We start from the raw sequence: 23712 nt of genomic DNA on the forward strand, positions 1-23712 counted from the left end.
TAGCAGTTAGACTCTTTTGGACTATGCAATTTTTTTCTTATGGACCTAAGAACTTGAAAGTAGTTGCTAACTACCTGCTTGTTGTGCCCAGCGCCGATCTCTGCCGGGGCAGAGCGGTCAGTGCAGTTGCTTTTCTTCCACTCTCCTCTGTTAATGGGGCGTGACTGCAGATGTGATGCTGATTGACAGCCGGCTGCCCTCTGCATAACTGGGACACCAGCAGCAATAGCCATATCACCTCCAAAAAGCCTCATGAGATGTTGTGTTCTGAATACAACTACTCCAAGTAAAAACCATTTCTGAGGGTCCACAGGATACTGTATGAGATAAATTAACCAATAGATGATTTGCCCTATAAAGCATTGTCTGTGTTTTTGTTTTTATGAAAACCGTAACTGGTATCAAGTCTAGGTAATGTCACTGTGGTATCAAATGTTCGCCACTTTTAAATGACCATCTTATACCATACCATAGTATATCTAATGCATTGTAATTTTGTTTGTACCCTTTTCCTGAATGATAACTTTCAACAGTGAGATCCCTTTGCTGTATTGTAAGCTGTTTATGGCTTTGACTTTAAAATGCAACTAAGGAAATGGCAGAAAACTCCTACTAGAAGAGCTAAACTTTATATGAGGTTAATCAGAATCACTGAAAATGATGTCAGCTGTGTACTGGCTACTATTTAACATGAGGTTAAATGTGATTGGCTAATTCTGAACAAACTCATTTCCCCAATTATAAGAGGGTGTTCACACTTATGCAACCACATTATTTTAGTTTTGTTTTTATTCCCCCTCCCTCAAAATGATTTCAGGTTATTTCTCAATGGATTTGTACAGAATATTGATGACATGAAAAGGTGGAAACATTTCTCAAATTATACTTCTTGATACAAGTTTTTACATGACAAAACCCTGCCAAATACTTCTCAAATACACATCCACAGCTCTGCAGTGTGTGCTGGTGCAATGGATATACTTGAACATCAAAGGAATGAATCACACAGGAGTTGTATCCATAACATTTGCAGTGGAAGTCGACTGTAATAAACAGCTCAACATCAGCTTCAACTCTTTAAATCTCGATAGTGACCACTGGAGATGAGTGACTCTTTTTGAGGCTAATTAAATGTGCCTTCAATTTTACAACAAAAATAAAGTTTTTCCTGAGTATGATTTTTTTTATGATGTACTTTGGGCACATTTTTACTATCATTGGTTGACAATGGCAAAGGAGCTGCCAGCAGTGGATCTTGATGATTTGCCAAAATGCATTCAGTTCGACAGAATATTCCTTAGACAACCATTAATACCCTCATTAATAGCAGCCAATGTGTGTAAGTACTTGTATTTCTGCAGGTGGCATTCATACTTGATACTGAATAAATAAAAATGTTTTGAAAACTTTGACCTCAATTCTTCAAAGCTTTTATGCCAGAAAACTAGAATAGGGCTATGTGCCCACGATGCAGAAATGCTCCGGATTTTTCCTGAGCATTTCTGCATCTCCCTGGCAGAAAAAAACGCATGTGGATTGTACATGCATTTTCCTGCCAGGAACAAGTGGAAATGAAGCGTTCTTCACATTTATTTCCGCATGCAGGTTGTCAAGCGCTTTCCAAGTGATTTTAGCATCACTTGGGAAGTGCTTGACAACTTGGTCACACTATATAAATCCATGCAACTGGCATGGATTTATATAGTGTGACCGTAAAGAATGGTAAAAAAATAAATATTATACTTACCTTCTGATGGCCCCCGGTGCCTTGTCTTGGCTTGCCGGCAGCTTACGGTAGACTAAAGGACCTGCCGACATCAGCGGTCGCGTGACCCGTCACATGACTAAATGACGTCACCGCAGGTCCTTGAGTCCACCGCGAGCTGCCGGCAAGTCGAGACAAGGACACCGGGGACCATCAGAAGGTAAGTATAATATTTTTTTTTTATTTTATTCTTTTTTTACAGGTACTATGGTACCCGGGTCCGGAGGAGAGTCTCCTCTTCTCCAAACTCGGGTAACATCCGCACATTGAAACGCATGTAATCCGCATGTACAGATGCAGTGATGCGGATTCCATGCGTTCCAATGCAAGCCAATGGCGGCGAAAATGCCGCGCTTCCGCAAAATAATTAGTAGTGCTGTGGATTTTTCCCCAATGATAATCCACAGTGGAAATTTTCGCAGCAGGTGCACAGCACATGCGGATTATCATTAGGGAAGATGGCAGGCCTTCTACCAAGTGTTTTTTAAGCATTTCTGCAGCGGAATTGCAGCTGCGGAAACGCTTAAAAAACGCATAGTGGGCACACAGCCTAAAAAAGCTTTCAAAAGATGCACAGTATTTGCACAACGCGAGGCTACGCAAACATTTTGCGACTTTTCAAAGCTCTGCATGCCATTTTCTGTCAGCTCCTACAAAGTGGATGGTGCTGAGGCGTGACAGGGTGTGGCGACTTCCACTTGTTAAATTCACAATGAGAAGTTATGTACCTTATGCCAAAAATCTTCATCCAGTAACTGACCGTAGTAAAATATGTGGCGAGTGGCACAGAGGTGCATGTTACTTTGTGCCTTGCCTGAATCATTAAGAGGTGTGCATCACTTAATAAATCAGGCACCTTGCACTCCACCCCACTCTTAAATCAAAACTCGCATGAAAATTAACAATCTTGATCAATCAGGGCCTTTGTTTGCATTTTTTCAGCATTTGCATATTAATAGGATATGTGCGCACGTTGAGTATTTAATTGCAGAAATTTTTGCAATGTTTCTGCATCTCTTGGCAGAAAAAACGCTGCGGAAAAAACGCTTGTTTTTGCATGTGGTTTTTTAAGCGTTTTTGCACAGCAATGAATGCTTTTTGGAGCTAAATAAAGATATTTGAAAAAAGAAATGTGGCACATCTCTTTAACCCTTGGATTACTGTCGGACCTGGGGTGAATATATTGGGTTAATGTAAATGATTAAAGACTGTGTCTGTTTTATTTCAAATAAAGTATTTTATTCTCGGTGTGTGTTTATTTCACTCTTTACTTACAGGTTTAGTAATGAGGGTGTCTGCCTGACACCTCTTCATTACTAAACCTATGGCTTGGTGTCAGAGACAGCTGCTGACACCAACACCTAATCCCATTCAAATATAAAGTGCCATTTCTGGGGCAGCTAAGGGCTGGTATTTTTAGCCTATGAAAGGGCCATTAGGCTAACATGTTCACTGGCTATTAATAACTGCTCACAGCTGTTTGGTTAGCCTATGGGTACGTGCCCACGATTAGGAACAAGCAGCGCTTTAGATGCAGCATATTTTCGCTGCGTCCAAACGCTGCGTTCTAATGCTGCACTTGTTTTGTCAGTGCATGCGGATCCATTGCATGTAATGACATTTCAATCAGCCAAAATCTGCAGCGGACACAAGCATCTCCACTACAGAAATTGACATGCTGCAGGTGAGTTTACGCAATGTCAAAAACAATCACAGTGGAAACTTTGAAGAGAACAAGGAGTACACATGCTAGGCACCAAGTATTCTTGATAAGCAATAAAAATCACTGCAGGGATTGAAAAATTCTAAAAAATTTTTATTAGGAACACTAAACACACTCCAGTTAAAACATACTTTAAAACATGTAGCAAATACCCGTGAAGGTATGTAGTACAGTATATCAAAATATGAATGTAATACATATAATAATATAGAGGCAATACAGATTATTCCCCAAAATCTGCCCACAAATATATTAATATGATGAGTATCTGCAATTACAAGTGCTAACTTATAGAACAACTGTATCAAAATATATGCAGTTGCATTTAAAAAATAGGAAGGTAAGATTACTCCCATTCAGATGGTGCATGTGTGGGCACCTTGCTGTCTAAGCCCAGTATATGTATTCAAATAGAAGGTATTCAGCAAATGCTATACCTACCACAAAGAAGGTGCACCAACAGGGAGACAGGCAGATAGTGGGAAAACAATACAGAGCCAGAGCCCCATGTGTTACGCCACTGAATGGCTTCCTCAGGGGTATCATTATTAGATTTTGGGGAATAATCTGTATTGCCTCTATATTATTATATGTATTACACTAATATTTGATATCCTACATACCTTCATGGCATATTTGCTAGATGTTTTTAATTTTTTTTTAACTGGAGTGTGTTTAGTGTTCCCAATAAAATTTCTTTATAATTTTTCAATCCTTGTGGTTTGATTTTTATTGCTTATCAAGAATACTTGGTGCCTAGCATATGTACCCCTTGTTCTCATCAAAGTTTCCAGTCTCTCTTTGGGAGGTTACTGGCACAGTATTCTTTTATTTAATATGTGGTGCTAGAATTTTTTGTCTGTTAACCAAAAACAATCACAGTGGGCATGGGATTTCTTATAAATGAAGTAAAATGAAGAATTAAATAAAAAAAAATGGCGTGGGCTTCCTCGTCATTTTCATAACCAGCAGAGGGAAAGCCGACCACTGGGGGCTGATATTACTAGCTGGGGAAGGGGCCATTAGCCAAAAATGTTCCCTGGCAATCAATAACAGCCTACAGCTTTTTACTTAGCCTTTACTGGCTTGATTACAGGGGGACCCCTGAAAAAAAATTGATGTTGGGTCCCCCTATAAAATCTAACCAGCAAAGGCTAAACAGACAGCTATGAGCTGATATTAATAGCCAGGGAAAGGTCCATGGATACTAGCCCTCTCCGACGCTAATAATATCAGCCCTCAGAGGCCCCAGAAATGGCGCACCAATATGATGTGCCAATTCTGCTGCTTAGCCTCTTTCCACTTGCCCTGATGCGGTGGCAAGTGGGGTAATAGAATTGGGATTCATGTCAGCCTTGTATTGGCACCTGAAATGAAGCAAGGGGTTAATAATGGAGAGGCATCTATAAGACACCCCAAATACTAAGCCCATAGTAAAGGTTTGGAAATAAACACATGGCCTGAAAAAAAAATCTTTATTTGAAATAAAATTCAACAGTTGTAATAATTTATTTAAAAATAAAAAATACATCATAATCACCTAATGCCTAATCCATTTGAAGCCATTGTCACCTGTAAAAACAAACAAACATAAAAAACAACCATATTCCTCACCTGTCTAATGTGATTAAATAATCCTGAGTGTCCCATGGTGATCGGATCATTTGTAGAACAATCATATCAGCAGTCACTTATGTGACTGTTCTACAGGACAGTAGGCTAACTCTGACACAGGAGTGTAATTGCTCTTGTGTCAGTATGTAGGACTGAGCTGCTGTGAGAGAGGTAACAGGAGTTCATCAGCTGATGAGCCCTGGTGACCTCACGGCACCACCGCTGTGTGAGAATCTTCCATGTCGATCCATCCTGTATTTTCTATAATTCCATGAATTTTCCTTCTTAGTGTTGCAATTACAATGTTGAGGAGTGTGTATTTTCTTTTATGTATAAAAAATAGATCTTTCACCCAAAGTTAAGAAAAAAATGTTTTATTCTAGAGAAAAAATCAAAAAAAAGGACGCATATTTGATATTGTCACATTTGTAATAGCCCATACTATTAAGTTACGGTATTTATCTTGCATGGTGAACCCTTTAAAAAAATATATGAATTCTTCCAACCTCACAAAAAATAGAATAAAAGGTGATCAAGTAGCATGTACCCCAAAATTATATCAATAAAAACTACATCTTATTCCACACAAAAAAAACTAAAAAAACAGACTACACAGGGCCTTGCAAAGGTCTGTAAACCCAAAAAATGAGAACGTTATTATGGCTCTCAGAATACTGATCAAAAAAAGTTATTTTTTTGAGTGAAAAAGTAGCAAAAACATAAAAAAATATATAAATTGGGTATTCCAGTAATTGTATTGACTAGCAGAATTAAATGGAACCTGTTACCAGTAAAAACACAATTAACCTGCATATATGGGGTTAATCTGCAGGTTAACAGCCTTATTATGCTGCCCGGTGCCTGCACTTAGCCAAACGCTGCAGGGAGAAAATGAACTTTATTCCCCCAGCGTTCAGGTTTCAGTCACGGGGGCGGTGCTGGTGCTAGTTCAGTCACCACTCTGCGTATACAGTGTCATGGATGTAACCGTGCCCGTGGCCCTGACTGACAGCCGGCCGCAATGCAGAGCCAGTGCCAATCGGGGCCAAGGGTGCAGTTACAGCTCCCATGGCTGAAACGGAACGCTGCCAGGGGGAAATAAAGTTTTTTATCTCCTCACAGCGTTCAGCTACGTTCAGGCGCCGGGCAGGTTAGTAACGCTATTAACCTACAGATTAACGCCATATTTGTGGGCTAATAGTGTTTTTGCTGGTGACAGGTTCCCTTTAAGTTAATATATCAAATGTACTCCACAAAGAGCGCCATAAAAAACAATTACAGATTGGTTTTGTTTGTTCATCCTTTGCTCCTTCCAAAAATAATTAAAAAAAAACAATAAAACAAACATATTTAGCATATTGTAGCATTTAGGATTAAAATAAGACCACCCTTTTAAAAATCATGTTTTGAGATAATTTGTACAATAAAATGATTATCGTAAAAAATCACAATGAAGGAATTATGTTTAAGCACTGCAGGTTTATATATGTGTGCTTTATACGCTCTGCACTGCGTGCTTTACATATATACATACAGTTCTGCACTGTGCGCTTTATATACACATACAGCTCTACACTTTGCACTTTAACCACTTCACACACCAAGACTGAGACTGTTTTTACATGACATATTGTACTTCATGATAGTGCTAAGTTTAGGTCGATGTTTTTTGTGTTCATTTGTAAAAATATTGGAATTTTGGCGAAAATTTCACAATGTCCAAATTTATACTGATGCCCTAAAACCAGATAGACTAGACGAAATAGTTAATAAATAACATATCCCACATGTCTACTTTACATTTGCATCATTTTTAAACATATTTTTTTTTGTTATGAAGATAGAGGGGTTAAAAGTTTATCAGCAAAATCAGGGATTTCCATGATGGAATCAGGTTTATTCCCTTCCAAAATCTGATTCTGATATTGGAATTTTCAACAGTATAAGAAAAACAATATCTATCCTCTTAAAACAAAAAAAAACTCTAGTAACTGAACCCATTAGCTTACTTCTTTGCAAATCACTTGTTATGGAGGACCAAAAATATATATGATTGCATGAACCAAGATACCTCTTTTTGAAAAACACTGGGAAAGAGATTTGAAGAGATTTGAAGAAAACCTTTTCTCCTGAGCAATGGCAAATGAGCTTAAAATCCACTTACTCATCGAACATTTGCGCCTCCTTACATGAGGCCTTTTATTTTACTCTACAAAAACTAGCAAAGGCTTTCCCAAACTAAACTCCTCTTTGTTGGAGGGAATGCGGCCTCAAGGGAGATTTATTACACACTATATGGGAATGTCCCAAACTTCAAGATTTTTGGAAATAAATATCATTACTTATTAATCAAATAACAAGACAGAACATTATCTTACTTCTCCAAATGGTTTTGCTATCTTTAGATTTGGATGTGGTAAATCTATCTTTGAAACCTATACTAATTCATGTTTTTCTAAAGCTAAAAATGCCATGGCAGCAAATTGGAATAAAACATCCATTTCCATCATTGCAGATATTCTAGACAAAATAACTTTTTGTTACGCTTGCGCCCGGACTGACTGGCGTGAACGCGATTAGCGATCCCACTGCACCATGAACCGAGGAGTGCCTGGAGGGGCGTAACTAAGTATCAACTCGGTCCGACCAAGGTCACACGGCGGCTCAGTCGACTCCGTGAACCAGGGAGGAACTGAGCAGAGGGACCAGGTGCTACTCCAGGTCAGACCCCGGTCACAGTTGTTGACCCACACCGGGGAATGCAGGAACAGGCAGGTTAGGCTGGCATACAGACAGGTGGGTATTGGCAGGCACGGCTAGTATTCAGACAGGAGGGGACTGGCAGGCACGACTGGCATGCAGACAGGTGGGCACTGGCAGGCACGGCTGGTATGCAGACAGATACAGGTAGCGGCGCTGGGTACTCAGCCCCCAGGGTGGCGGGAAAAGTCTAGAAGGCGGAGGTACAGGTAGCGGCCCTGGGTACTCAGCCCCCAGGGTGGCGGAAACAGACTAGAGACAGGACCTGGCAACTCACAGTTGCACAGAACACACTGTAAGGAAGGGTTGCTCAGGCACCTCCTACTGGGTGGAGGGGCTTTAAGTATCCAGTGACTCACAGCAATAGGCTGGGGACGCATTAGGACTGCGCACACTGTAGCTTTAAGAATCAGGAAGCAACAGCGCCGACGCCCTAAGCCAGCAGACAAGCGACATGCACAAAGCAAGTAGAGGAGTATAGTGCACAGCCTGGACTGGTAGGTAAGTTGGCTCTGCCCTGCTCTGCTTCCCCTCCGCACCTACGGCTCTGCTCTGCCCTGCTCCGCTTCCCCTCTGCACCTGTTGCTCTGCTCTGCCCTGCTCCGCTTCCCCTCCGCACCTGCGGCTCTGCTCTGCCCTGCTACGCTTCCCCTCCGCACCTGCGGCTCTGCTCTGCTCCGCACCTGCGGCTCTGCTCTGCTTCCCCTCTGCACCTGCGGCTCTGTTCTGCTCTGCTCCGCTTCCCCTCTGCACCTGTTGCTCTGCTCTGCCCTGCTCCGCTTCCCCTCCGCACCTGCGGCTCTGCTCTGCCCTGCTACGCTTCCCCTCCGCACCTGCGGCTCTGCTCTGCTCCGCACCTGCGACTCTGCTCTGCCCTGCTCTGCTTCCCCTCTGCACCTGCGGCTCTGTTCTGCCCTGCTCCGCTTCCCCTCCATACCTGCGGCTCTGCTCTGCCGTGCTCCGCTTCCCCTCCGCACCTGCGGCTCCGCTCTGCTCAGCCCTGCTACGCTTTCCCTCCGCATCTGCGGGTCTGCTCTGCCCTGCTCCGCTTCCCCTCCGCACCTGCAGCTCTGCTCTGCTCCGCTTTCCCTCCACACCTGCGGCTCTGCTCTGTCCTGCTCCGCTTCCCCTCCGCACCTGCAGCTCTGCCCTGCTCTGCTTCCCCTCCGCACCTGCGGCTCTGTTCCTGTATCCCAGTCTGTACTGGTCCCTATCCAGCCTGTTTACCTACCTGCCAGTACCCGCCTGTCTGTATACCAGCCGTGCCTGCCAGTACCCGCCTGTCTGTATACCAGCCGTGCCTGCCAGTACCCACCTGTCTGTATACCAGCCGTGCCTGCCAGTACCCACCTGTCTGCATACCAGCCAAACCTGCCGGTTCCTACATTCCTCAGTGTGGACAACAGCTATGTGACTGAGGTCTGACCTAGAGTAGCACCTGGGCCATCTCCCACGTCCCTCCTCGGACCACAGAGTCGATTAAGCCGCCGTGCGTCTGTGGTCGGATCTGGCGAGGTCCATAGTCACGCCCCTCCAGGCACTCCTCAGTTCGTGGCCCAGTGGGACCACTAACCACGCTCACGCCAAGCAGTCCGGACGTGAGCGTAACAGTTTGCTCAGGCAATGGTCTCCATTGAGTCCCATGGCCCTTCGCTCTCGGAGACATTTGAATCCTTGTCTGGCGAATACATGCACCAAGAAAATTTTTTTTCTCAAGCTGAGGTCCAGGCGATTTACGCACCAGCCAAAATGGAGCTATCAGCACTCGTTCCTGCAAGTCCACCACAGTACTATGGGGATCCAAAACAAAGCTGTGCGTTTGTGGAGCAATGCATGCTGCATTTCAAATTTTATGCTCACTATTTTCCCACCGATCGGGTTAAAGTAGCATTTCTGATGTCCTACCTAGCGGGTGATGCCTTGAATTGGATCACCCCCCTATGGGAAGCAGGGGATCCTATCATCTCTGACCTACAGGCCTTCCTGGTGGCCTTTCTTATGGTCTTCAATGACCCTGACCCTTCTGCGAATACTTCCTCTGTCTGTCCGCTTCACCTGCGGCTCTGCTCTGCTCCGTTTCACCTCTGCACCAGCGGCTCTGCTCTACTCCACTTCCCCTCCGCACCTGTGGCTCTGCTCTGCCCTGCTCCGCTTCTTCTCCGCACCTGTGGCTCTGCTCAGCCCTGCTCCGCTTCCCCTCCGCACCTGCGGCTCTGCTCAGCCCTGCTCCGCTTCCCCTCCGCACCTGCGGCTCTGGTCTGCTCTGCCCTACTCTGCTTTCCCTCCGAACCTGAGGCTCTGCTCTGCCCTGCTCCGCTTCCCCTCTGCACCTGTGGCTCTGCTCTGCCCTGGTCCGCTTCCCCTCTGCACCTGTGGCTCTGCTCCGCTTCTGACGCGCCCCCTGGGGCCATGGGGTACTCGGTAGCCGGGACGGTCGATGCTGGGGAATGTCACGGTGGCCTCGGGCCTTGTCGGGCGACGTACTCTCAGGCCCCTGGACCCTATGCGGCTACCTTTTCGGCGATATAATTGTGGCTGTTGACTGCAGCGCCTTGAAAATCCAGCAGCCTCCGGTTGTCTAGCTGAGCCTGGTTGTTCTCCACTAGTTTAGGGGCCGGTCCCCTCTCTGCGGCCTGATCCCTCCATGTCAGCGTGAATTCGGGCGCACGGGTGGCATCCGCACTCACCATGCCCCTGGGATCCCCTCTGTTCCTCCTGGAGCCCTTCTCACTGCTCCTCTCTTCTTTCTTTCCTTCTCCTGGGCCTCTCTCACTGGGCCCTGATCCTTTCTCCACTCCTCCTGAGCAGAGCTCCTCCTGAGCTCCTGCTCCCAGCTCTCTCTCCTCTGTACTGTCTCCTCACACTGACTACTTCTAGATGGTTCCCCTTCTTCTTATACTCCTACCCTCTGTGCTTCACTGAACTTCTTCCTCCACCCACCTCCTCTACCTAGTTCCCCCCTCCAGCTAGGGACCAGGGACTGTACTCTCCCTTAGGAGCAATCTCTCCCTTCCCTACTGAAGTGGAGTGTATTGGATGTGGGTGTGTGGGTCCCGGGTAGTACTCCCTCCTTACCTGAGAGTGGGGTACCACACCTCTGGGTGAGATGCAGTACCTTTGTGGTGACTGAACCCGCAGGGGTGCCACACCTCCCCTCCGCACCTGCAGCTCTGCCCTGCTCTGCTTCCCCTCTCCACCTGCGGCTCTGTTCCTGTATCCCAGTCTGTACTGGTCCCTATCCAGCCTGTTTATCTACCTGCCAGTACCCGCCTGTCTGTATACCAGCCGTGACTGCCAGTACCCGCCTGTTTGCATACCAGCCGTGCCTGCCAGTACCTGCCTGTCTGCATACCAGCCGTGCCTGCAAGTACCCGCCTGTCTGCATACCAGCCGTGCCTGCCCGTTCCTGCATTCCCTGGTGTGGGTCAACAGCTATGTGACTGAGGTCTGACCTGGAGTAGCACCTGGGCCACCTCCCTCCTCGGACCATGGAGTCGATTAAGCTGCCGGGCGTCCGTGGTCGGATCTTGTGAGGTCTCTAGTCATGCCCCTCCAGGCACTCCTCGGTTCGTGGCCCAGTGGGACCACTAACCACGCTCACGCCAAACAGTCCGGGTGTGAGCGTAACAGACAGCATTTCTAACCCTCAGGCGATTCACCACAGAATTGATCAACATTGGGCTGTGTCAATGGAAAATTACCATTTTTTCCACTAAAATGTTGCTTTGGCCCCAAGTTTTCAAAAAGGATAATAAGAGAAAATGAATGGTAGAATTTGTTTACAGATTACAAATTTATATTGTTTTTTTTTATGTTTGGCTGCTATAACACTAGAAAACGTTTTTATTGGTACCATTTTTTGTGCACATAACATTTTTTTTTCTTTCTATTCTGATATTTGGGAGGCAGAATGAACAAAAAGCAGCAATTTAGGAATTGTTTTTTTTTGTTTTGTTTATTTTTCCTGCCGCTCCCCATGTGGTAAAATTGATAAGGCAGCTTTATTCTTCGGGTCAGTAGAAGAATGAGTACTTTAGGAGTGAGGCTCAACAGGGACTGCAATTTCCAAGTCAGATATAGAATCACTCAAATAGCGATATTCGTCCATGACAACCTATATTTTAAATGTTAGACCTGAGGATAGTCATAAAAACTAATATTGCTTAACTATAATAGGGGCTGTTTGGTTTCAATTAAGGTGTCCAACATTTGGGGGATATCCTAATGAAAACTAAACAGATGCCATTATAAGTGATATGTTTGAAGGTTTTTCAGTCTGTCATGCGACAAATACAACTTGCAAGAAAACTGATGGAGATTCTGGTGCCATATTCCTGTTTTGATGGTGGCTCTGGTGATGTATTCCTATTCGGATAGTGGTTCTGGTGACTAATTCATGTAGTGATGGTTGGTCTAGTGCTATATTCATGTACTACTGATGGTTCTGATGATGTATTCATGGAGTGATGATAGTCCTGGTGATGTATTCATGCAGTCATGGTTGTTCTAGTGACGTATTCATTACCAAACCAATCATCAGTATATGAATACATCCACAAATACAGTGTGCGCTCGATGGCACAATGCAGTGATGTCATTGCTCCACACCCCTGGAGTTACCGGCGGAGCAGGGAGCTGATTAGAGCTCCTCTGCTCCTGTCCCGGGTGGTGCCAGGGGCCCTGCCAGAGTTAGAAAAGATCAGTAACCCAAACTCCAAGACATATGTTTTGCCCCCCCCCCCACCTCACAAAAAAAGAAAAAATGAACACCACAGATAACGCAGTCTTTAGGAGTACAGATAATGTAGTAGATGTCACCTGCAATCCTATGTAACCACACATTGATAACTGGATGCAGTGTGCTGAATCCCTGCTGCCGGAGGAAGGTGACAGGGCCGAAGGGATTCAGCAATGTCAGTTTTTTTTCTTAAACTGCTCCCTCCTCAGTGAAGCAAGAGGCAGCGTCCTAGGCGGTGACCACCCTGCCTATCCCTCGCCTCTGCCCTGGTTGCTGCAGTTAGTAAGTCTAACACTGATTGGCAGCAGCAAAGCAAATCAGTGTTAGTTTTGTTTGGGCCTCTTCCCCAAGCAGAAAGCAGAGCTCAGATAGTGAACCACCATGTGCTGAGTAACAGTGCTCTCCCCTCCTCCCACCATGCTGTCACAGGCTGAGAGCAAGAGGCGCAGGGAGAAGGATCATGGCTCCCGGCTACATCACTCACCAGAGGTAGATTTATGCAGCTGAGCAGGATTATCAGCCAATACTAACTGAGCCCCCACCAACACCAACAGTGAGTGGCAATGGGGGGCTTTACTCATTGGTGATATAGGGTGAGCAGGCTCAGTCACTAAGGGATGAGTAAGGACCCTCTTCCCTCACTTAGTGTTTCACCCCTGACTGAACCCCCCCTGTACCACCCCTGACTGATTGAGGCCCCCTGTTCCACCCTTGACTGACACATACATACAGCTCTCCTCTGTGTGCTTTATATACACATACATACAGCTCTGCACTGTGTGCTTTATATACACATACATACAGCTCTGCACTGTGTGCTTTATATACACATACATACAGCTCTGCACTGTGCACTTTATATACACATACATACAGCTCTCCTCTGTGTGCTTTATATACACATACATACAGCTCTGCACTGTGCACTTTATATACACATACATACAGCTCTGCACTGTGCACTTCATATACACATACAGCTCTGCACTGTGCGCTTTACATACACATACAGCTCTGCACTGTACTTTATATACACATACAGCTCTGCACTGTGCACTTTATATACACATACATACAGCTCTGCACTGTGCACTTCATATACACATACAGCTCTGCACTGTGCGCTTTACATACACATACAGCTCTGCACTGTACTTTATATACACATACAGCTCTGCACTGTGCACTTTATATACACATACATACAGCTCTGCACTGTGCACTTCATATACACATACAGCTCTGCACTGTGCGCTTTACATACACATACAGCTCTGCACTGTACTTTATATACACATACATACAGCTCTGCACTGTGTGCTTTATATACACATACAGCTCTGCACTGTGCGCTTTACATACACATACAGTTTTGCACTGTACTTTATATACACATACATACAACTCTGCACTGTGCACTTTATATACACATATAGCTCTGCACTGTGGACTTTATATACACATATAGCTCTGCACTATGCGCTTTATATACACATACAGCTCTGCACTGTGTGCTTTATATACACATACAGCTCTGCACTGTGTGCTTTATATACACATACAGCTCTGCACTGTGCGCTTCATATACACATACAGCTCTGCACTGTGCACTTCATATACACATACAGCTCTGCACTGTGCGCTTTACATACACATACAGCTCTGCACTGTGCACTTTATATACACATATAGCTCTGCACTATGCGCTTTATATACACATACAGCTCTGCACTGTGTGCTTTATATACACATACAGCTCTGCACTGTGCGCTTTACATACACATACAGCTCTGCACTGTACTTTATATACACATACAGCTCTGCACTGTGCACTTTATATACACATACATACAGCTCTGCACTGTGCACTTCATATACACATACAGCTCTGCACTGTGCGCTTTACATACACATACAGCTCTGCACTGTACTTTATATACACATACATACAGCTCTGCACTGTGTGCTTTATATACACATACAGCTCTGCACTGTGCGCTTTACATACACATACAGTTTTGCACTGTACTTTATATACACATACATACAACTCTGCACTGTGCACTTTATATACACATATAGCTCTGCACTGTGGACTTTATATACACATATAGCTCTGCACTATGCGCTTTATATACACATACAGCTCTGCACTGTGTGCTTTATATACACATACAGCTCTGCACTGTGTGCTTTATATACACATACAGCTCTGCACTGTGCGCTTCATATACACATACAGCTCTGCACTGTGCACTTCATATACACATACAGCTCTGCACTGTGCGCTTTACATACACATACAGCTCTGCACTGTGCACTTTATATACACATATAGCTCTGCACTATGCGCTTTATATACACATACAGCTCTGCACTGTGTGCTTTATATACACATACAGCTCTGCACTGTGCGCTTTACATACACATACAGTTTTGCACTGTACTTTATATACACATACATACAACTCTGCACTGTGCACTTTATATACACATACAGCTCTGCACTGTGCGCTTTATATACACATACAGCTCTGCACTGTACTTTATATACACATACAGCTCTGCACTGTGCGCTTTATATACATATACAGCTCTGGACTGTGCGCTTTATATACACATAAGGCTCAGCACTATGCGCTTTTTATGCATATACAGCTCTGTACTGTGCACTTTATATACACACACATACAGCCCTGCACTATGCGCTTTATATACACACATACAGCTCTTCACTGTGCGTTTTATATACACATACATATAGCTCTGCACTATGTGCTTTATATACACCTACATACAGCTCTACACTGTGTGCTTTATACACACATACAGCTCTGCACTGTGCGCTTTTTATACACATACATATAGCTCTGCACTGTGCACTTATATACACATACAGCTCTGCACTGTGCGCTTTATATACATGTCCAGCTCTGCACTGTACTTTATATACACATACAGCTCTGCAGTGTGCTTTATATACACATACTGTACAGACCAAAAGTTTGGACACACCTTCTCATTTAAAGATTTTTCTGTATTTTCATGACTCTGAAAATTGTACATTCACACTGAAGGCATCAAAACTATGAATTAACACATGTGGAATTATATACTTAACAAAAAAGTGCGAAACAACTGAAAATATGTCTTATATTCTAGGTTCTTCAAAGTAGCCACCTTTTGCTTTGATGACTGCTTTGCACACTCTTGGCATTCTCTTGATGAGCTTCAAGAGGTAGTCACCGGAAATGGTTTTCACTTCACAGGTGTGCCCTGTCAGGTTTAATAAGTGGGATTTCTTGCCTTATAAATGGGGTTGGGACCATCAGTTGTGTTGTGCAGAAGTCAGGTGGATACACAGCTGATAGTCCTACTGAATACACTGTTAGAATTTGTATTATGGAAAGAAAAAAGCAGCTAAGTAAAGAAAAACGAGTGGCCATCATTACTTTAAGAAGTGAAGGTCAGTCAGTCTGAAAAATTGGGCAAACTTTGAAATTGTCCCCAAGTGCAGTTGCAAAAACCATCAAGCGCTACAAAGAAACTGGCTCAGATGAGGACCGCCCCAGGAAAGGAAGACCAAGAGTCACCTCTGCTTCTGAGGATAAGTTTATCCGAGTCGCCAGCCTCAGAAATCGCAGGTTAACAGAAGCTCAGATTACAGACCAGGTCAATGCCACACAGAGTTCTAGCAGCAGACACATCTCTTCAACAACTGTTAAGAGGAGACTTTGTGCAGCAGGCCTTCATGGTAAAATAGCTGCTAGGAAACCACTGCTAAGGACAGGCAACAAGCAGAAGAGACTTGATGGGGCTAAAGAACACAAGGAATGGACATTAGACCAGTGGAAATCTGTGCTTTGGTCTGATGAGTCCAAGTTTGAGATCTTTGGTTCCAACCACCGTGTCTTTGTGCGACGCAGAAAAGGTGAACGGATGGACTCTACATGCCTGGTTCCCACCGTGAAGCATGGAGGAAGAGGTGTGATGGTGTGGGGGTTCTTTGCTGGTGACACTGTTGGGGATTTATTCAACATTGAAGGCATACTGAACCAGCATGGCTACCACAGCATCTTGCAGCTGCATGCTATTCCATCTGGTTTGCGCTTAGTTGGACCATCATTTATTTTTCAACAGGACAATGACCCCAAACACACTTCCAGGCTGTGTAAGGGCTATTTGACCAAGAAGGAGAGAGATGAGGTGCTACGCCAGATGACCTGGCCTCCACAGTTACCAGACCTGAACCAAATCGAGCTTCAAACCAGGGATTGAAGCTTGAAGAGGACAATTTGCATATTCCAGGTGCCTTCTGGGAAAGCGAAGAGTCTCCTTCAGCTAGAAGATCGTTGGGTACAGCCGGGACCAGCTGCTTGGAAAGCATCGCCAAACCAGGGATTGAAGCTTGAAGAGGACAATTTGCATATTCCAGGTGCCTTCTGGGAAAAACGAAGAGTCTCCTTCAGCTAGAAGATCGTTGGGTACAGCCGGGACCAGCTGCTTGGAAAGCATCGCCAAACTGGGCGCCTGTGGGCGCGCGAATTTGTTTAATTTGTTTATCCTAGGGTATCACAAGAAAGAAGACAGACATCAAGTCAGCAGGGACAAGGAGCAGCATGGCAGATGTGACAACCTGCATGGTGAGCTGCAACATGTGCTACATGTTCACAGATCGACCAGAAGCTGAAACCAACTTCACCTGCCAGAAGTGTAGACTACTGGCTCTTTTAGAAGAAAAGGTGCGGGGACTGGAAGAAAGAATTGCGACATTAAAACTCATCAAGGAAAATGAAGACTTCCTGGACAGAACAGAATTGTCACTACTGGTCACGGAAAGTGAAGGAAGCGTCAGACAACCTCCAGAAGCAGACAAGTGGAGGCAAGTGACCAAAAGAAGCAAGAAGACCATGGAGACACCACCAACCACACAACTGAGAAACAGATTCCAAGGACTTGTGGAGGACGAAGATGGCACACCTAAGGATGAGGAACTACCAGCAAGCAAAAAAGAAAAGAGCACCCAGAAACACCCAGAAGCGACAAGAAAAAGGACAGCCAAGAAGGGAAAAAGAGTGGTGGTGGTGGGAGACTCACTACTGAGAGGAACAGAGGCAGCTATCTGCAGACCGGACATAACCGCAAGAGAAGTATGCTGCCTCCCCGGGGCGAAGATCAAGGATGTTACCGATAGGATACCGAAGCTCATCAGTTCCAAGGATGTCCACCCATTTCTTCTGATACATGTTGGCACCAATGACACGGCAAAGAAGGACCTACCGACAATCTGCAAGGACTTTGAAGCATTGGGGAAGAAAGTAAAAGAACTGGATGCGCAGGTTATTTTTTCTTCTATCCTTCCAGTAGACGGGCATGGCGTCAGGAGATGGAACAGGATCCTTGATGTGAACAACTGGCTGAGACGATGGTGCAGACAACAAGGATTTGGATTCCTGGACCACGGTGTGAATTACCTCTATGACGGACTCCTTGCCAGAGACGGACTACACCTCAACAAACCCAGGAAACACACATTCGCCAGGAGACTCGCAACACTCATCAGGAGGGCGTTAAACTAGAAGAAGAGGGGATGGGAAGAAAAATGCCGGACACGAACATGCAACCAGAGAACATACTAATGAAAGATATGAAGTGCGACAAAGAAGGTCCAAGACAAGATACTTGGAAGGGAGGTAAGAAAATTTCTAATACAATCAACAGGGAGAAGATTGGAACAAAACAAAATCGTGTAAACTGCATGCTAGCAAATGCCAGGAGCCTGACAAACAAGATGGATGAACTGGAAGCAGAAATATCTACAGGTAACTATGACATAGTGGGAATAACCGAGACATGGTTAGATGAAAGCTATGACTGGGCCGTTAACTTACAGGGTTACAGTCTGTTTAGAAGGGATCGAAGAAATCGGAAAGGGGGTGGAGTCTGTCTATATGTAAAGACGTGTCTAAAGCCTACAATACGGGAGGATGTATGGGAGGGAAATGAAGAGGTCGAGTCCTTATGGGTGGAGATACATGGGGCAAAAAACAATAATAAAATTATCATAGGAGTCTGTTATAAACCACAAAATATAGCAGAAGCCACGGAAAGTCTATTAATGAGACAAATAGACGAAGTAGCAAAAAATAACGAGATGATTATTATGGGGGACTTCAACTACCCCGATATAGACTGGGAAACCGAAAGCTGTAGATCTCAGAAAGGAAACAGGTTTCTGTCAATTATCAAAGACAATTATTTGTCACAACTTGTGCAGGAACCAACTAGAGGGACGGCCCTTTTAGACTTAATATTAACTAACAGGCCAGACAGAATAACTGAGGTGCAGGTCGGGGGGCACCTGGGAAATAGTGACCACAACATTATACAATTCCACATGTGCTTCAGTAGGGTGCCCAGCAAGGGAGTCACAAAAACACTGAACTTCAGGAGGGCAAAGTTTGATCAGCTAAGAGATGCCCTTCACCTTATAGACTGGGATAGTATCTTTAGTAATAGGAGCACGGATAGAAAATGGGAAATTTTCAAAACAGTCCTACATAGTCACTGTAGAAGGTACATACCTTATGGGAATAAAAGGGCTAGGAATAGGAGGAAGCCAATGTGGCTAAATAAGGAAGTCAAGAGGGCAATGAAAAACAAAAAAAGGACTTTCGGTAAACTTAAACAAGAAGGCAGCGAGGAAGCGCTAATATCTTATAGGGAATAAAACAAAATCTGTAAGAAACAAATAAGAATAGCAAAAGAGGAGACAGAGAGACTAATTGCCAAGGAAAGTAAAAAGAATCCCAAACTGTTCTTTAACTATATAAACAGTAAAAGGATTAAAACTGATGGAGTTGGCCCATTGAAAAATAACCTGGGTAAAATCATAGAGGGCGATGAGGGTAAAGCAAACCTACTCAATAGCTTCTTCTCCACTGTTTTCACAAAAGAAAACAATTTATCGGAGGAAATGCAAAGTGATAAAGTAAACCCTCCACTAAATATCACCCACCTAACCCAGGAGGAAGTTCAGAAACGCCTAAATAATATCAAAATAGACAAGTCACCAGGCCCAGATGGCATACACCCCCGGGTACTAAAAGAATTAAGTAATGTGATAGACAGACCGCTGTATCTTATATTCAAGCACTCTTTATGGACAGGGACTGTCCCACTAGACTGGCGCCAAGCAAATGTGGTACCAATATTCAAAAAGGGGTCTAAAAGTGACCCTGGGAACTATAGACCAGTAAGCTTAACGTCTGTTGTGGGTAAATTGTTTGAAGGATTTCTTAGAGATGCTATTGTAGAATATCTTAATGATAATAACTGTCTAACTCCATATCAACATGGATTCATGAGGGATCGCTCCTGCCAAACAAACCTGATCGCCTTCTACGAGGAGGTGAGCTCACAGCTGGACCGGGGAGAGTCAGTGGATGTTGTATACCTTGACTTCTCCAAAGCGTTTGATACCGTGCCACACAAAAGGTTGGTTTATAAAATGAGAATGCTTGGTCTGGGGGATAATGTGTGCAAGTGGGTAAATAGCTGGCTGAGTGATAGAAAGCAGAGGGTGGTTATCAATGGAGTAAGCTCAGGGTGTGTCAGGGTTACTAGCGGGGTGCCTCAAGGGTCTGTCTTGGGCCCTATATTATTTAATATATTTATTAATGATCTAGTGGAAGGGTTGCATAGTAAAATAGCAATATTTGCAGATGATAATAAACTTTGTAAAGTAGTTAATACAGATGAGGGTAGGGCACAGCTACAGGAGGATTTAGATAAATTGGGGAGTTGGGCCAAAAAATGGCAAATGGGGTTCAATGCCGATAAATGTAAGGTCATGCACATGGGAAAGAAAAACAGCAGTCACCCATACATATTAAATGGGAAACCGTTGGGGAAATCTGACATGGAGAAGGACCTGGGCGTCTTGGTTAATAGCAAATTAAATTGGAGTGCCCAGTGTCAGGCAGCAGCTGCGAAGGCAAATAGAGTCATGGCATGCATCAGAAGAGGAATAGGGGCATATGATGAGAACATTGTTCTTCCTCTGTATAAAGCGCTGGTAAGGCCGCACTTAGAATATTGTGCACAGTTCTGGGCTCCGGTGCTCAGGAAAGACATATTGGAGCTAGAGAGGGTACAAAGAAGGGCGACTAAGGTAATAAAGGGAATGGAGGGACTAGAATAACAAGAGAGGTTGTCAAAATTAGGCCTATTTACGTTGGAAAAGAGAAGGCTTAGGGAAGACCTCATAAACATGTATAAATACATCAGGGGGCAGTACAGAGATCTCTCCCATAACCTGTTTATACCAAGGATGGTGACAAAGACGAGGGGGCACACTATGCGTCTGGAGGAAAGGAGGTTCCTGCACCAGCATAGAAGGGGATTCTTTACGGTCAGAGCCGTGAGACTCTGGAACTCTCTGGGAGAGGAAGTGGTGATGTCCAACTCACTTAATGAGTTCAAGACAGGCCTGGACGCCTTTCTTGAGAACAATAAAATTACATCTTATGCTTAGTGATAGTTAATTAATCCAGGGATTTAATCTGACTGCCAGATTCGTGTCGGGAAGTGAATTTTTCCTCAATGACGTAAATTGGCCTATACCGCATGGTTTTTTGTTGCCTTCCCCTGGATCAACACTGCGGAATAGCTGCAGTGCACAAGAAATAGGCTGAACTGGATGGACGCTTGTCTTTTTTCGGCCTTATAAACTATGTAACTATGTAACTATGGTTTAGGGTGAACTGGACCGCAGAGTGAAGGCAAAAAGGCCAACAAGTGCTAAGCATCTCTGGGAACTCCTTCAAGATTGTTGGAAGACCATTTCCGGTGACTATCTCTTGAAGCTCATCAAGAGAATGCCAAGAGTGTGCAAAGCAGTCATCAAAGCAAAAGGTGGCTACTTTGAAGAACCAAGAATATAAGACATATTTTCAGTTGTTTCACACTTTTTTGTTAAGTATATAATTCCACATGAGTTAATTCATAGTTTTGATGCCTTCAGTGTGCATGTATAATTTTCATAATCATGAAAATACAGAAAAATCTTTAAATGAGAAGGTGTGTCCAAACTTTTGGTCTGTACTGTACATACAGCTCTGCACTGTGCGCTTTATATACACATACATACAGCTCTGCACTTTTTCTTTATATACACACATACAGCTCTCCACTGTGCGTTTTAACCGGTTCAGGACCGCCCACTGTACATAAACGTCGGCGCTGCCCGGGCTCTGTGCAGCGCCGACGTTTAAAAACGGTGGGTGGTCCCGCAGCGCTCAGGACCCCCAGGGTCCTGCTAGCGCTGTGGTACCGGTTCAGAGCGATAGCTCTGACATGTGGCATCATGGGGACCTGAATGGATCAGGTCCCCATGATGTTAACCTGTTCCTATCTTCTAGATGCCGCGATCGCTATGCATTTAAAAGATAGTAACAGCTGGTGGTCGGCGATCGGGACCCCCCACATACCTCAGGAGCGGCGGGGATCCCGGTGCTGTGACCTCTGACATCATTGAAACCTGATTGGCTCAGGTCTCGATGATGTCAGCGTCACACCAGCCAATCAGAGAGATCACCAGGGAAGTTTGTTTTAGCAACAAACTTTCCCGGGCGATCTGCCTGATAAATACACTGTTTCTCCTCCGATCTCAGTGAGAGAGCAGAGGAGAAACAGTGTGACAAGAGCTGTGTCAGCCTTGCCACTGTGAAAGTAAAAAAAAAAAAAATAAATAAAAAAGAAAGTAAGAGTTAGGGTTAGTGAGTCTGTCAGATCAGTCCTGTCAGATCTGTCAGTCAGTCAGTCAGTCCTGTCAGATCTATCAGTCAGTCAGTCCTGTCAGATCTATCAGTCAGTCAGTCCTGTCAGATCTATCAGTCAGTCAGTCCTGTCAGATCTATCAGTCAGTCAGTCCTGTCAGATCTATCAGTCAGTCAGTCCTGTCAGATCTATCAGTCAGTCAGTCCTGTCAGATCTATCAGTCAGTCAGTCCTGTCAGATCTATCAGTCAGTCAGTCCTGTCAGATCTATCAGTCAGTCAGTCCTGTCAGATCTATCAGTCAGTCAGTCCTGTCAGATCTATCAGTCAGTCAGTCCTGTCAGATCTATCAGTCAGTCAGTCCTGTCAGATCTATCAGTCAGTCAGTCCTGTCAGATCTATCAGTCAGTCAGTCCTGTCAGATCTATCAGTCAGTCAGTCCTGTCAGATCTATCAGTCAGTCAGTCCTGTCAGATCTATCAGTCAGTCAGTCCTGTCAGATCTATCAGTCAGTCAGTCCTGTCAGATCTATCAGTCAGTCAGTCCTGTCAGATCTATCAGTCAGTCAGTCCTGTCAGATCTATCAGTCAGTCAGTCCTGTCAGATCTATCAGTCAGTCAGTCCTGTCAGATCTATCAGTCAGTCAGTCCTGTCAGATCTATCAGTCAGTCAGTCCTATCAGATCTATCAGTCAGTCAGTCCTGTCAGATCTATCAGTCAGTCAGTCCTGTCAGATCTGTCAGTCAGTCAGTCCTGTCAGATCTGTCAGTCAGTCAGTCCTGTCAGATCTGTCAGTCAGTCAGTCCTGTCAGATCTGTCAGTCAGTCAGTCCTGTCAGATCAGTCCAGTCAGTCAGTCCTGTCAGATCAGTCCAGTCAGTCAGTCCTGTCAGATCAGTCCAGTCAGTCAGTCCTGTCAGATCTATCAGTCAGTCAGTCCTGTCAGATCTATCAGTCAGTCAGTCCTGTCAGTCAGTCAGTCCTGTCAGATCAGTCCAGTCAGTCAGTCCTGTCAGATCAGTCCAGTCAGTCAGTCCTGTCAGATCAGTCCAGTCAGTCAGTCCTGTCAGATCTATCAGTCAGTCAGTCCTGTCAGATCTATCAGTCAGTCAGTCCTGTCAGTCCTGTCAGATCTGTCAGTCAGTCAGTCCTGTCAGATCAGTCCAGTCAGTCAGTCCTGTCAGATCTGTCAGTCAGTCAGTCCTGTCAGATCTGTCAGTCAGTCAGTCCTGTCAGATCTGTCAGTCAGTCAGTCCTGTCAGATCTGTCAGTCAGTCAGTCCTGTCAGATCTGTCAGTCAGTCAGTCCTGTCAGATCAGTCAGTCAGTCCTGTCA

At 44.7% G+C, this 23712-nt stretch overlaps 1 protein-coding gene and 1 long non-coding RNA gene across 3 annotated transcripts in view; one reads left to right on the top strand and one right to left on the bottom strand.

Annotated features, from left to right (window-relative positions):
• The window catches only part of LOC141162131 (acyl-coenzyme A amino acid N-acyltransferase 1-like), a 73206-nt gene that overhangs the window by 37536 nt on the left and 11958 nt on the right, over positions 1-23712 (bottom strand). The window lies entirely within an intron of this gene.
• The window catches only part of LOC141162133 (uncharacterized), a 51958-nt gene continuing 41181 nt past the window's right edge, over positions 12936-23712 (top strand). Inside the window, exon 1 of the long non-coding RNA XR_012250741.1 lies at positions 12936-13089. This is a non-coding gene — a long non-coding RNA (uncharacterized lncRNA). The remainder of the gene's footprint in view (positions 13090-23712) is intronic.

Source organism: Phyllobates terribilis, unplaced genomic scaffold (assembly GCF_046119375.1).
Source record: "Phyllobates terribilis strain yellow unplaced genomic scaffold, ASM4611937v1 Scaffold_9__5_contigs__length_417890890, whole genome shotgun sequence".
Lineage (NCBI taxonomy): Eukaryota > Metazoa > Chordata > Amphibia > Anura > Dendrobatidae > Phyllobates > Phyllobates terribilis.